Source organism: Callionymus lyra, chromosome 10, assembly GCF_982586985.1.
Source record: "Callionymus lyra chromosome 10, fCalLyr1.hap1.1, whole genome shotgun sequence".
Lineage (NCBI taxonomy): Eukaryota > Metazoa > Chordata > Actinopteri > Syngnathiformes > Callionymidae > Callionymus > Callionymus lyra.
Genome location: NC_141827.1, coordinates 946,594 through 960,020, shown reverse-complemented (window position 1 = coordinate 960,020; position 13,427 = coordinate 946,594). Strand labels below are relative to the sequence as shown.

Here is a 13,427-nt window from a genome sequence, read left to right as displayed (position 1 = left end):
TACTAACTAGTAACTAATCCTCCACAGATAGTACGTCTCAAACATACTTCTCTTAGTATACTAGAAGTTAGTATCATCAGGATAGAGTACGTACTAACTAGTAACTAATCCTCCACAGATAGTATGTCTCAAACATACTTCTCTTAGTATACTAGAAGTTAGTATCATCAGGATAGTGTACGTACTAACTAGTAACTAATCCTCCACAGATAGTATGTCTCAAACATACTTCTCTTAGTATACTAGAAGTTAGTATCATCAGGATAGAGTACGTACTAACTAGTAACTAATCCTCCACAGATAGTATGTCTCAAACATACTTCTCTTAGTATACTAGAAGTTAGTATCATCAGGATAGTGTACGTACTAACTAGTAACTAATCCTCCACAGATAGTATGTCTCAAACATACTTCTCTTAGTATACTAGAAGTTAGTATCATCAGGATAGTGTACGTACTAACTAGTAACTAATCCTCCACAGATAGTATGTCTCAAACATACTTCTCTTAGTATACTAGAAGTTAGTATCATCAGGATAGTGTACGTACTAACTAGTAACTAATCCTCCACAGATAGTATGTCTCAAACATACTTCTCTTAGTATACTAGAAGTTAGTATCATCAGGATAGTGTACGTACTAACTAGTAACTAATCCTCCACAGATAGTATGTCTCAAACATACTTCTCTTAGTATACTAGAAGTTAGTATCATCAGGATAGTGTACGTACTAACTAGTAACTAATCCTCCACAGATAGTTTGTCTCAAATCAAACTCTGCTGCTACAAACTAACAGGAAATGACACGACAGCTTCTTCTTCTACTACTATTTAACGATGAACAACCAGCTGTAGAAACACTAGCGACACCTGCTGGCAGCACGTTTTGCAGAGTTTGAGAATCTAAATATTCGCGAGATAATTAAGATGGTATCAGCAGCGAAGACGTGTCATCCTTCTACTGCTGCTGAAAATACACCTGTAAGTATATGAATATATATATATTTATATATAATATATATATATGACGTAACTTCCGTTTACGTCACTAAGATGGAGTCGTTTAGTGTAGAAAGTGTCCATCGATTCATACTCAGTTTTGTGTGTGTTTTAGTAACAATCTAGTGTGTATGGAGCACTAACTTTACATACTAAGAATGGAGACGCACTTACGCACTAAAAATACTAACTTTAAGTACACAAGTATGTGATTTGAGACACAGCAATGTTCCTCGTCCTCTAGAGGAGCGACGACGCCTCGTTACATCATCACACGAGACAACAACACAAAGACAACAAGCTCTTCGCCACAAATCACACTTGACAGAATTCATCCTGATTGTCTTGATGGACGATTGTGTTCCAGGAGGACAAGTGAGATTTAGCAGCAGAACGTGGCTCTTAAATATAATTGTTCTGTTTCCCCATTTCAACTTCTCTTTCAAGAGCGCATCCAGGCCTCCAGCACTTCTTGCTTTGTTTTATTACACTTGAGTGATTCGAGCTGGAATGGCACGCAGCTGCCGAGTGCGTCGCTCTGCCCACCAGGCTCGAAAATTCATTCAGTAACTGATCTGTCAAGAAGGGACTGAAGTCACATCAGCGGCGCGAGGATCGCTCGGCTCTCGTGACTCAAACATAAACACACATTCAAAACCATATTTGTGTGCATCGTCAGACGCTGACGTTTCAGAGCAAAGAACTTCTGAATAATAAGCTCCTGCTGCGCATAATAAAGAAAAGTCAACTCAGAAAAGTGAAACTCGTCGATAAAAATGCATGAAAACAAATCAAATCAAACCGTCTTAACATTCTATGTGTTTTAAAAGAAAATGCTCTTGAATACATTCGCAAATATTGGACATTTTCATGTCATTTTAAAAAAGGTTCTTCAACCAAATCAAGTTGTAATGTGTGGTTTGTTTACTACAGCAACACGAACATGAACCGTTCTGACAGAAAAGCAAGTTTGATATGAAGCTTTAAAATAGGAAGAAAACGAGCATCGAGGTTAATGGACGTGATTTTAAAACATGACGAGGTTTCGTTGACAGACGTCACTGTGAGCTTTTTCAAGAGTCGTATGAGCACAAACTAAATAGATCGTTTCATTTGTTAATTAACAATTAAATAATCGTATTAAAGTGAATGTGAAAAAGTTGTTTGAATTATTATGTCCATATTTAAGTGGCTACATCGTCAGAAGAAAATGTACTTCAAAGGAAATATATTTATTCATGAAATGTAAACAAAAATACAAAATCAATTATAAAGAAAATGACAGTAAATGTTCACATTAAACTGAGTGGACATAAATAATTAGTAGAAAACTTCGAAACACAGCTTCTATTCCTGAACGCATGAAAAATATATTTAGAGAAAACTAATTTGGTTAGAAAGTGTCGTGTACATGTATTAAATCAGTGTTTTATGGTCAGAAAACTAAAGTATTTAAAGATGTCAAATGAAGGCCAATAAATCTCACGTGTTGACATGAAGAATCTCGTCGTCTTCATCCAGACGCCGCAGGAGAGAAGCTCAGTGACACATTATTCAAAGGGCAGCGTCTCGCTGAGATCATCTGAACCCACCCGGGGGGTCGGGGTGTGTTGGGGTGTGTTTATGTCGTGTCCTCGGGACCCCCCGATTGTTGTTCGTTTCCTGTGCGACCACTAAACAAGCACATGGCAGCCAGAATGTGTTCTTCCCCGGCGTTCACGCGCATCACAGCCCTTCTCTGCACAAGTGGCTAAACACACATAATTATACAATTAAAACAATTTTCTGCGTCCGTCTGTCAGGACGATCTCGACGCTAATGGAGTCTTTTCTCTGCGCGGCCGCCAGCAAAGTCTTTGTGTGACACAGAGGAGAAAACCCGTCGGCAGCAGAAGATAAAGACGTTTGTTTAGAGCCATGTTGGGGAAGAAAGTTAAAGAGCAACAAGATATTGTTTTGACCCACAGAGCGACAAGGAAATGACTCTTAGTCCCATTTAACCCTTTGACCTTCACAAGAGAGGAAACTATTTTCTTATGTTTAGACACAAATACTTCAGCACAACAAATAATAATCCTATATACATATGATAGGTGTGTGTGTGTAGGTGTGTGTGTGTAGGTGTGTGTGTGTAGGTGTGTGTAGGTGTGTGTGTGTGTGTGTGTAGGTGTAGGTTTGTGTAGGTGTGTGCGTGTGTGTGTGTAGGTGTGTGTGTGTAGGTGTGTGTGTAGGTGTAGGTTTGTGTAGGTGTGTGTGTGTGTGTGTGTAGGTGTGTGTGTGTAGGTGTAGGTGTGTGCGTGTGTGTGATCTCCATGCAGCAGAAGAACCAATGAAAATGTAATCATCTAATTTAATTGTATTATATTTATTCAAAACAAAAAAAGCTCCTTCCATCAGTTCGAAGACCCATAATGCACCTGAGCTTCCTCCTCTTTCTTCACAGATGCTTAAGTTAGTCAATCTACAGCAGAAAGTCATCGGAGGATATAAATGGATCAGTTACAAAAATGTACGAGAGTAAACTAAACTGAGAACAACATAGATTCTGATGCTGCATCTGAACTCGGTTTCATTTAATCTAAACATCTTCATATAGAATTCTCACATAAAAAGGCTAATACTCGCCTCATCAATAATTTGCCCCAAAATAACACTGACAGAACAGAGTTCTGACGGACTTCTCCCTTCAACAGTGTCGATGAGCTCGTGATGTCACACATTTCCATTGATGCTGCCACGAGCGGCGCGTCAGCAGAGGAAAGAATCTTTGATGGCGTCCACCACCAAAACCACAAATGAGGCGTTAAGTGCAGCAGCATCTGAATACAACACCTTCTGTCGTCTCCGCTTGATGACATCACAGTAAGAAAATAACTTCTGACTGGATCCATGTTGGTGTCAATTGTAGGTAAAAACTTCGTCATCGTCATGAAACGTTCTTCAGATGACGTCGAGTTGATCTGCAAACATCACATCTGTGCGAGTTTCTGTCGGTTTCTCTCTCGCTCGACACGCTTCCCACTTTTCAACAGCTCGCTTCCTGAATCTTGCACCAACTTCCTGCGTGTCTGGTACGTACAAGAACCTTTGTTCGGCTCAGAATGTCAACAATAAAGTGGGGGGTGGGACCTAAAGTGAGGGTCCACAAGATCTCACCTCACAGGTTTGAAATGGACAGAATGAAAGAAAGTCGCAGATGAACGAGTGAAGCGTCGCTCACTCTTCACTCAACACTTCTCCGGCGTCCTCAAGGATATTTCCTGAGATTCTTTTTCTCAAATGAGGCTGAGAAAACCTGACGTGAAGATTATAGACGAGAGTGCGGAGAGGGGCATGCTGGGATAGTTTCATCATCAAGCCCACCCTCCGGGCCTGAGCTGCTGCGAATAAGAGGAGCATCAGGACGTGGAACCCTTTTCACAGTCAGAGATTTAATTGCACGCAGATTCCATTAGCTCCGCACAAATGTCACGTTCACGTCTGATCGCAGCAGTTCGACCACTGAAGGAGATCATTGACCCGTCAGCGTGGAACCGTTTGAACAAACGTGTCGTGAAGAACATTTCAAATCAAAGTTATTTATTATAATTCATTAAATGCACTTAATGCACTGACGACAGCGAGAACAACAAGAACAACAAGTCTACCACATGTGCTGGTGCAAAGAAAATAAAAACATTTTTTCAATGAAATGCCAACAAATCAAACATTTAGTTCAGTGTTGTTGTTTTTTTTAAGTTGAACAAAATAACTGGTTTCAAAAAAAGATACATTTTTTTGAGGTTCGCTACATTGTCGTTAATACCCAGAGGCTGTTGAGAAAACTCAACGTTTGATCGAAGAAAACTGGATCTTTTTAGTTAAAATAACTGCTGATACAGTAAAAAAAATAAAAAATAGTCAATGCTCGCAGCTCAGTTCAATGAGAGGGAGTGAGATTGCAAACCCTTAAAGTTAGAGTTGGAAAATGAGTCTCCTTTGAGAGACTAATAGAGGATTTTTTTCTTATTGTACTTTAGCTTGAAGGCTAGTTAGCCACAAATGCTAGTGTCAACAATTTTTTAAAAATAAAAACAACATTATTTTCAGTATCAGATTTAGGTGCCAACAAACAAGCTCAAAAGACCTGGATATTGTGCTTATTATTTGGTGGAAAGTTATCAATTAAAAAAGTGATCTAACTTTAAATTTAAACAACTTTATTTGGGAAAAATACATCCAAAAATAGCTGAAATTGCCATTAAATTAAAGATTGAATTTGTTTAATTATAAAGGTTTTATGTTTGAATTCAAAGAGTGACGTAAAGCATTGAAATACTCAACAAACGTTGAGTCCAGCAGAAGAATATGAAGCGACTCAGACGTACCGGATCAGTTTTGCTGGACTGGCCGACCCATGGTTCCTCCAATCAGAATTCAGCTTTCTGTCTGAGAAGGAAGCGGAAAGATACGATTACAAACAGGAAGTGAAAGGTTGGGAAAGTCCCGACAGTAATCAAGACTTTACTCACAAATATGACACACGAGTGCGAGAAGGTGAACCTGACGTGGTTTCATGTTATGACTCAAAGATTCCTGCTGAGTTCTTGAATATTTATTCTAGATTCTCTGTGGGTTTGTTTACACCACAAAAGCTTGTGATTTAGATAAATTCACTCGGATGTTTATACCTAAAATAATGACATTATTAAAATAATACTGTTATTTTAAAACTGCTCTACACCTGAGCATTTAGTCAAACATTGTAGATTTTATATTTTCCTATTAAAATACCAAACAAATATCATTCAACGAGAAGATTGATGAGACGTTCTGACCCGGATCTGTCAGCGACTACTTTCTTTTAGTTTGTCATAAACAAACATGTTATAGACAACGACAGGACACACACTACAATAAATGAATTCATCATATACAGAAATAGGGTGACCTAAAAATTGCGTATAAATAATAACCAAAATATCCAAAACACCTTCATATAGTCTACGTGGAATTTCCATAAGTGATGCATTCGCCACGAGAAAGCGTCTTAAATCAACACTTTGTTTGCAGAGAAGACGCTCTCAGCACAAAAGTATTCGTTTGTTGACAGAAACAAGTGGAAAGATGCTAATGACTCGCAGATCCGGTCGGGATCATGCAAATGAGGCGGCGGTATTGATGGCCGATGTAACGTTCCCGCGTCAGGGCGCTGACACGAGCCGCATGTGTGACTGTGGTGTGCGGATGGATTTGTGTACTTAATGTGGCCCCGGCTCAGCCAGTCTGTGTCGCCGTTAATTGGCCTGTTTCACGAAAGTGTCACAAATGAAGCGAGTCGTGTCTGTGCAGCAGACACAACACACCACAGGCACGAAGAACCTCCCAGAGTTTACTATTGTGGAATCCGAGCGTCGCTGTCGTTTCCACAGCCCGTCCACATTCCAGGGCCCCCCCATTGGCCCCGATAAGACCCTTCTGATTACTCGCTGGCGAGCTCGTCACTGCTGCCAGAAATATGTTGATCCCAACAGACAGTTTTCCTCCACATGGATTTACGGCGACGCTCAAGAACAACACTGACTTCATCAGCCACGGTGTCGAGGTACGACCCGGACCCTCTCGCTTCAGTCAGACCACCAGTCCAGTGTTTCAGAGAACAATACTCAAGATGAAAACGTTCTTTTATGGTCGCCTGCAAAGATAAGGAAAAGCGACGACAACCACATTAACAGATACCAAGAGTAAAATAGAATCTGAGGCGAGCGAACAGAACGTTTTCTAAAGATATATTATGTTTGGCCCTCGACAACGACTGCCCGGAGATTTTGGCCTGTTGTGTGGCCGGGTTTGGTTAAACTACATATTCATATAATTAATGCAGAATAATTCAAAAATGCATCTTGTTGACTTCAGTTCAACTGTAGAAACCTACAGTGAGTCAACAATTCTTGTCATCTTTGCTAAAAACACTGTGAGGTCGTGAAGAGATTCTTTATCCAACAATGTTGTAGCATCTTGATCGAGACGCAAGAAAATCTTTGTTCCACATTAAAACACAAAGAGTAAACAAGTTTAGATTGAGGAAGAACTATATGATGCAACAGAGTCATCAGTTTGTTATAACAGTCTTTCTCTTGTTTTGTAAACAATTGAGACGTGACATCGAACAGTCGTCGGACACGGAGGCAGAAAAGATCTTTTCCGTCAAAAGTCTTGAAACTTCAACATTTGCTCGTACAACAGTGTGAAAAAGAATCAGAAACATCTTAAGAGAATATATACCAAAGATAATAAACACATTCGTGTTGTTGCTCATAACTAGTTCATTCGTTTCTCTACCATGTGTTCCCGCGTCAGAGTGACCGGGTTGAGTTTATTGTGGGTGTTCTTGGGGCGAGAGGCAGGAGACGCCGGACAAGAGCAGGACAATCCAGATCTACTCCATCAATCCAGATCTACTCCATCAATCCAGATCTACTCCATCAATGCAGATCTACTCCATCAATCCAGATCTACTCCATCAATGCAGATCTACTCCATCAAGCCCTGCATGTCTTTGGACTGTGGGAAAAAACCTCGAGCCGAGGAAACCAAAGCCTGATCCTACAGTGAGGCAGTGAATCCAGTGACTCCTGAGAGCTTCAATGGTCAAACATCCATCTACAGGCCTGTGAAATACATCTTCCATTGCCCTTTAAAAATAAAAACATTGCTCTTTATTGAAACTCCAATTTGGGCAGAACCAGTGGCGTGGGGTGTTTGAGGGACACTGATGCGCCGCTGGATCAATGGCTCGACCCATTAAGTCGCAGCACTCCCGGTCGCTCATCTCATAAGAGGCGGTCCGTGGAAACACCCCCGAGCTGACCCACGACGCTCGGGACAATTACAAGAGAGTGGTCTTTCAGGGCCGACGCCCACTTGACCCGCCAGCGTAAAGACACCGCGGAGATCCACATGATTTAAACTCCTCCCCAAGATGTGCTGACAAGGTTAGCGGGTCAGCGCAGACATTAACAGGTCAGTGTGTGGCCCACTTGGGAACAATTACTCCCAGTCACAGCTAAGTGGACACTTGATTGAACACGACGGAGGCAGGACACACTTCCCACAGATAACAATCCCCAGAGCCATTTAGGATAAAAAGCTCTTGTGATACAGCCGTTATGGGCAAAATTCATCTTCCTTTTCCCTTTTAAAAGAATGCGAGAGCGTGATCGAGAGCCGTACTCCGAGAGGGATGAGTCTCTCACAGCATTTCCATTTGCTGGCAATAGTAATAGTATGACACGGAAACATTGACAAGGTGACTGAGGAGGAAGAGCCAAACAATGGTCAAGCTATTGTTTCGTTTTGAATCAAGCAATAGCAGCTGATGCTACATATCGTGTTGAGAAAAACACAGAAAAACAGATTCATTTTTACTCATGAGTTTGACATTTGAAGAGATGGATAAACTTTATCTGTTGCAGAGAAAACAAGAGGAAATATGATATTTTACTTCCTAATAAATTGGAAACATTTGATTCTGAAGTTGTTTCGTGGACGACACCATCTTGTTCAATGTGGAGCAGCAGCTGCTGACCTTTCACAATAAAATCAACCAAATGATCCACGTCTGCACTTGTTTATTGAATTAGTTTATCAAACCGACAGTGCCCTCTAGTGGCCTCAGAGCATGAGTGCAATGTTTCACGAACCCTCATCAGGCAACGATTCAAAGAACCTTTAAGAAGTTGGTGATGAACCAAAAAGATATAGAAATCCAAGTGTAGCTCACCAAACCTTAGATCTATGAAGTCAAATCAATCACACAAGGGACCAAAATCTTTAGGTAGTCAAGGTTGTTGGTGAAAAACATTTTAAGTCATATTTTTTTAGGTGAATAGAGTCTGATTACTGATACGTCTGTTACAGGAAGTATAAAACTCACTGTGATATTGTCTTTTTCTTCTAATAGTTTATCTTTATTATGCAAGTGTTTCTACAATAAATTAATAAATATCATTACAATTCACAATATCAACCTGACGAGTCACATGACGCGATTAATCTTGTTATTTATCATTTGTTCATGATTATTTGAAATCTCAATATCAATCCGTCAGATTCTTTGTTTTTTCTCCCTTTTCTTTTCTTTTTTTTGCACGACTTAAATCTTTCTCTACATTTATTCACCGTTTCTTCTTAATGTTGCACCAAAGAGTAAATGATCAACTGACCAGAGAAGGTTTGAAGAATCGCTGAAGTTCTGAGGCTTTAAAGCTAAATTTATTTGTCCGTAAATTAGAAACACACTGTTCCGGACTTTTTGCAGACACATGGTCAGCTTTCCTGAAAACAGACTCTGCGAAACACAACATCGAGGATCGGATGACAAAAACATTCTTCCTCCACAAACGCTGCAGCCTGACCTTTGACCCACTGACAGTTTGACCTCTTTCCTGCCGCAGTGACGGAAACTTTGTTGGGAACATCTGGATGCTGGTGGATCCACAGAAACAAACATCTGAGCTGCTGCACGACAGTCAACAGCGACTGTACGGAAGATAATGCACGGCTTTAATCTGCGGCGACAAGAAGCAGATGTGATGCAGATAATGCATCGACGGTCACTTCTGTCCAGCGTTATTAGCCACAGTGAACACAAATAACTCTTATCAACACGTGAACACATTTTAGTCACATTTACATAAGCTCCGTGTTGTTTGCTGCGTTGCTTCCCCTTTTTCCCCACTTGTTTATTTGTGATGCTCGGTCCCTGGATGCTCGGCAGCGGCTGGTGCTGCAGCTGCTGCTTGTTAGAGTCTGAGATGACACCAGTTCTTGTGCAGCAGACAAGCACAGCTGCGAGCTCCACAATGAACAACAGATTTTCTTCTTTTTTAAATCAAGATATCTCTCGGTCAACAGCACTTCAAAGCTCGTCTAGTTTGCTCGACGAGCGCCTCCTTCTGAAATCCCGTCCTGAAGAACTTCGAGTATCATCAGTTCAACGTTAACAACGACGGCTCGACTCCTGCAGCTGCTGATGATGCAGTCGCGTCGAGTCGCGTCGAATCCCCGGACGCTGGTGCGACCAGGTAGGCATCAAGGAAACAACATCTGGCTGACAAACTCTCGACTGACACGGAGAGAAACATTATTTACCGTTTAGAAGCTTCACCTTCCTGACGGCGACCCTTGACTAGACGTGAAGCCACTTTCTGTTATTTTCAGCCAAAATAAAATGAATCCTTCGATCATTACTACGACTGAAACAAAAGATGTTTAATAATCATGAAAACTGTCGTGTCAGAGTCAGAGCCAGAGTCTGTATCAGATGCTTCATTTAATCAACTCAAGGCTATTAAACATTTGGTTTAATAGTTAGTCATATATAATCTTTTAAACAAATAAAAGGTGAGAAAAGTAGCAGCAGCTTAGAAATGATTTATTTCTAGTGTATTTACACACTACTGTATTCATTACAGTCTGTAATTATTTGATCTAATGTATCCCTTTCTTTTATTCATTTACATTAATGATCAAAACATTCTATTTATTGTTTATATTGCCTACAAGTTCTAATTCTTTATTTCCTGATGTATTGGAAACTCAAGTGTTGCTGCGACCTTTAGTAGAACTCTTTAGTCTAGAGTATCAAAAGAAATCATCAGGATTAAGTGACTCGAAGTGACTGACCATCGCTTTCACACCAGAAACAGTTAAAATATATACTTTAAAAGATCAAGAAACATAAGACAAACACAGGAGTTCTAGAAAATCAGGGAAAAGCACAAATAACAATGTCTTATGATGTTTCTTAGTCAGTAATTTATCGTGTAATTTGATGCCCTTATTAATAGCAGCATTATTATTCAATTATTCAGCATCATCTAAGAAATGATTAATATGAAATGCTATCATTTTAATGTAACATCTATACGTGAAATATATATATACTGTATATATATAAACACACACACACACACACATATATATTCATACAGCTACACATATAATTAAATATATATAAAAAGTATATATTTACTTAATTAACACAAGTGATATTTGACAGAGTTTTTATACATATTATTATAAGAATTATTATAAAAATAACAAAAATATTAACACTATTGATTATAATACATGTTGTGCCACAACACAAACGAATGCATCTCATGTAAATGCGAGAGTCAACGTTCGGCTTCGTCTGATTTACTCGCAGTACAAACGTCTCCATCTGGATTGTTTAGCGTTTGGACGGATAAATGATGGCCAGTCACCCTGCGATTGCATTACTCACACACTTAAGCTCCATGTTGGCGGCTCACGCCGACTCTAAAGCGCCCAAAACTGGGCCATTATTGTCATTTCATAATAAAACAAACAGGCAGGCAGACATTCATTGTGACGGGCAGCATGGCAGGTAATAGACCCGTCAACCCAAAGCCTTCCACATGAATAATTCAACAAGTCACTTCCTCGACCGTGTCATGGCGTGTCAACGTTTACAAGCGAGATGACAGAACAAACAAGCTGCAAATGAAGGAAGAAAAGCCGACATGGACCAGGTGAAGCCACAAAGATCGTTCATATCGTCGAGCGACCTGACGAGAGCGCGATCATAGAATCATGTTGTTGTGAAAAAAAGCTTCAACTGTGCCAAAAATAATTGTTACATAATGTTTGCAAACAAAAAGGGAAGCGTTCGCCACAGACTGTCAAGACAGAAAGAGAAGTTGAGGTAACGAAAGTGAAGCTTCTTTTCTCTTCATTCTTCCATTCATTTGCTTGTTTTGCTTGAATGCAAGTTAAACTGACAAGCAGACACGATACGTTTATTTTGTTTGAACATTTCTTTTAACACTTCTGGAAAATATCATTTTAAATACATGTATATTTAATGACTTAATAATCTTTTAATACAATCTACTTACGTGTCAAATGGTCATATTTATATTTGATTTAAAAGCTTTGAGTTTAAGAGTTGAAGGAGTCGTCGACACATTTCCTTCGTATGATTTTCAAGTAGATTAAAATATTCTTCTACACGTCACATCCTCACCGTCACCTTCAGATCCGTCAACTACCTTTGAAAACTCGTTTACTCCTAAAAGGCCACGTCGAGCCTGCATGCATAACATGCATCAGGTTATTAAAAAACTAAAAGACAACCTGTCGTCTGAGATATTTTCTTACCAATTATCACAAACAAATCCACTTCCTTGAGAGCAGGAATCCGGCCAAACTTCACGTACTTCAACTTCCAAAAACCAACTGAGCCAAATGTACTTCTGTCCTGGTTTATCTTCGAGATATTGTTGCAACGCTTGAGTGACAAAGACAGAAACTGCGAGGAAGGCGGGTCAGTAACGCTCGGCTTCCATTTTCACTGGAAAAGTGTTCGGCGACGTTGAGTCAACAGACGAGGCTTTTTGAAACGTAAACAAGCATCAACGGTTTTATCTCATTTGTTACAAGCAAAGACTCCGGTTCAGGTTAAAGTCTCTGTCAAATGATTTTGAAGTTTTACTGTCGATTCCACCTCCTGGTTGTGAAAAAACACACGAGTACATGTTCAAGCGATGGGTCGATGCGTTCTACATTGACTTCACTTACAGTATTTGTCTGGTTACACCAAGTTACACAGAAGGTTCCAGACACACCCTCGTTTCATTTCCAGCATATGGTGAGTGAACACTTCTGTGTTGGCACATCACATGCAAACAAGTTGTGTGTTTAAATGACGCGTCTCTGCAACACTGGTGTGGCTGAGACATTGTCGAGCAAGAACCTTTGGAGGTTTTATCTCCGACACTTTTGACCATATTAATGTGTCCTGAAGTCAATTCAAACGGAGGATGTTCAAAACATGATCACAACTATACCAGTGTCTCACTGATGGAAACACTGAAGGATTTCAGATGTTTCATAAACTCATGTATTCTAAAGCAACATTACGTTCTCATCGCGAGTCATCCATGCGTTTTAGGCGACAGATATGATCAGAGGTCGGTCATGATGATTAAAGGTTGGAAATTAAAGCCTCAATAAGCTTTGGAACGATCTCTGTGTTTGATGATCTGCTGACTCCTTCAAGAAACATCTCAACACACATTTATTTTAGCTTTTTATTAACTTTCTTGGTGTAATATCTGGCTAATGAGATGCAAGTACAAGGACAAAGAAGAGCGTCGTGCAGGAAATAATCATCTCATCTTTAAAGATTTCATAAGAATTCATAAGTACATTTCATTGAAACCATTTCAATTTAAAAATGGAACAAATGGTGGTATTTGAATCCATAAATGTGTTGACATTTGTATTCCCTTCAAAATCACGACTAAAAGATAAATACATCATGAAATGATGTTTGTGCGACTCAACAACCTGCTGCGAACATCAACGGTTCTTGTTTACGCCACAAACTGACTCCCTCCAAGGAGTCGCTACTAATACCAG

General features: G+C 39.8%; 1 protein-coding gene across 1 annotated transcript in view; it reads right to left on the bottom strand.

The window, feature by feature from the left end:
- LOC148069846 (forkhead box protein P1-B-like) overlaps positions 1-12,258 on the bottom strand; it is a 100,293-nt gene extending 88,035 nt beyond the window's left edge. Inside the window, exons 1-2 of the mRNA XM_087800097.1 lie at positions 12,165-12,258; positions 5,366-5,426 (exon numbers count right to left, since the gene is read on the bottom strand). The gene's annotated coding sequence lies outside the window, so the exon portion shown is untranslated. The remainder of the gene's footprint in view (positions 1-5,365; positions 5,427-12,164) is intronic.
- Between the last annotated feature and the right edge of the window lie 1,169 nt (positions 12,259-13,427).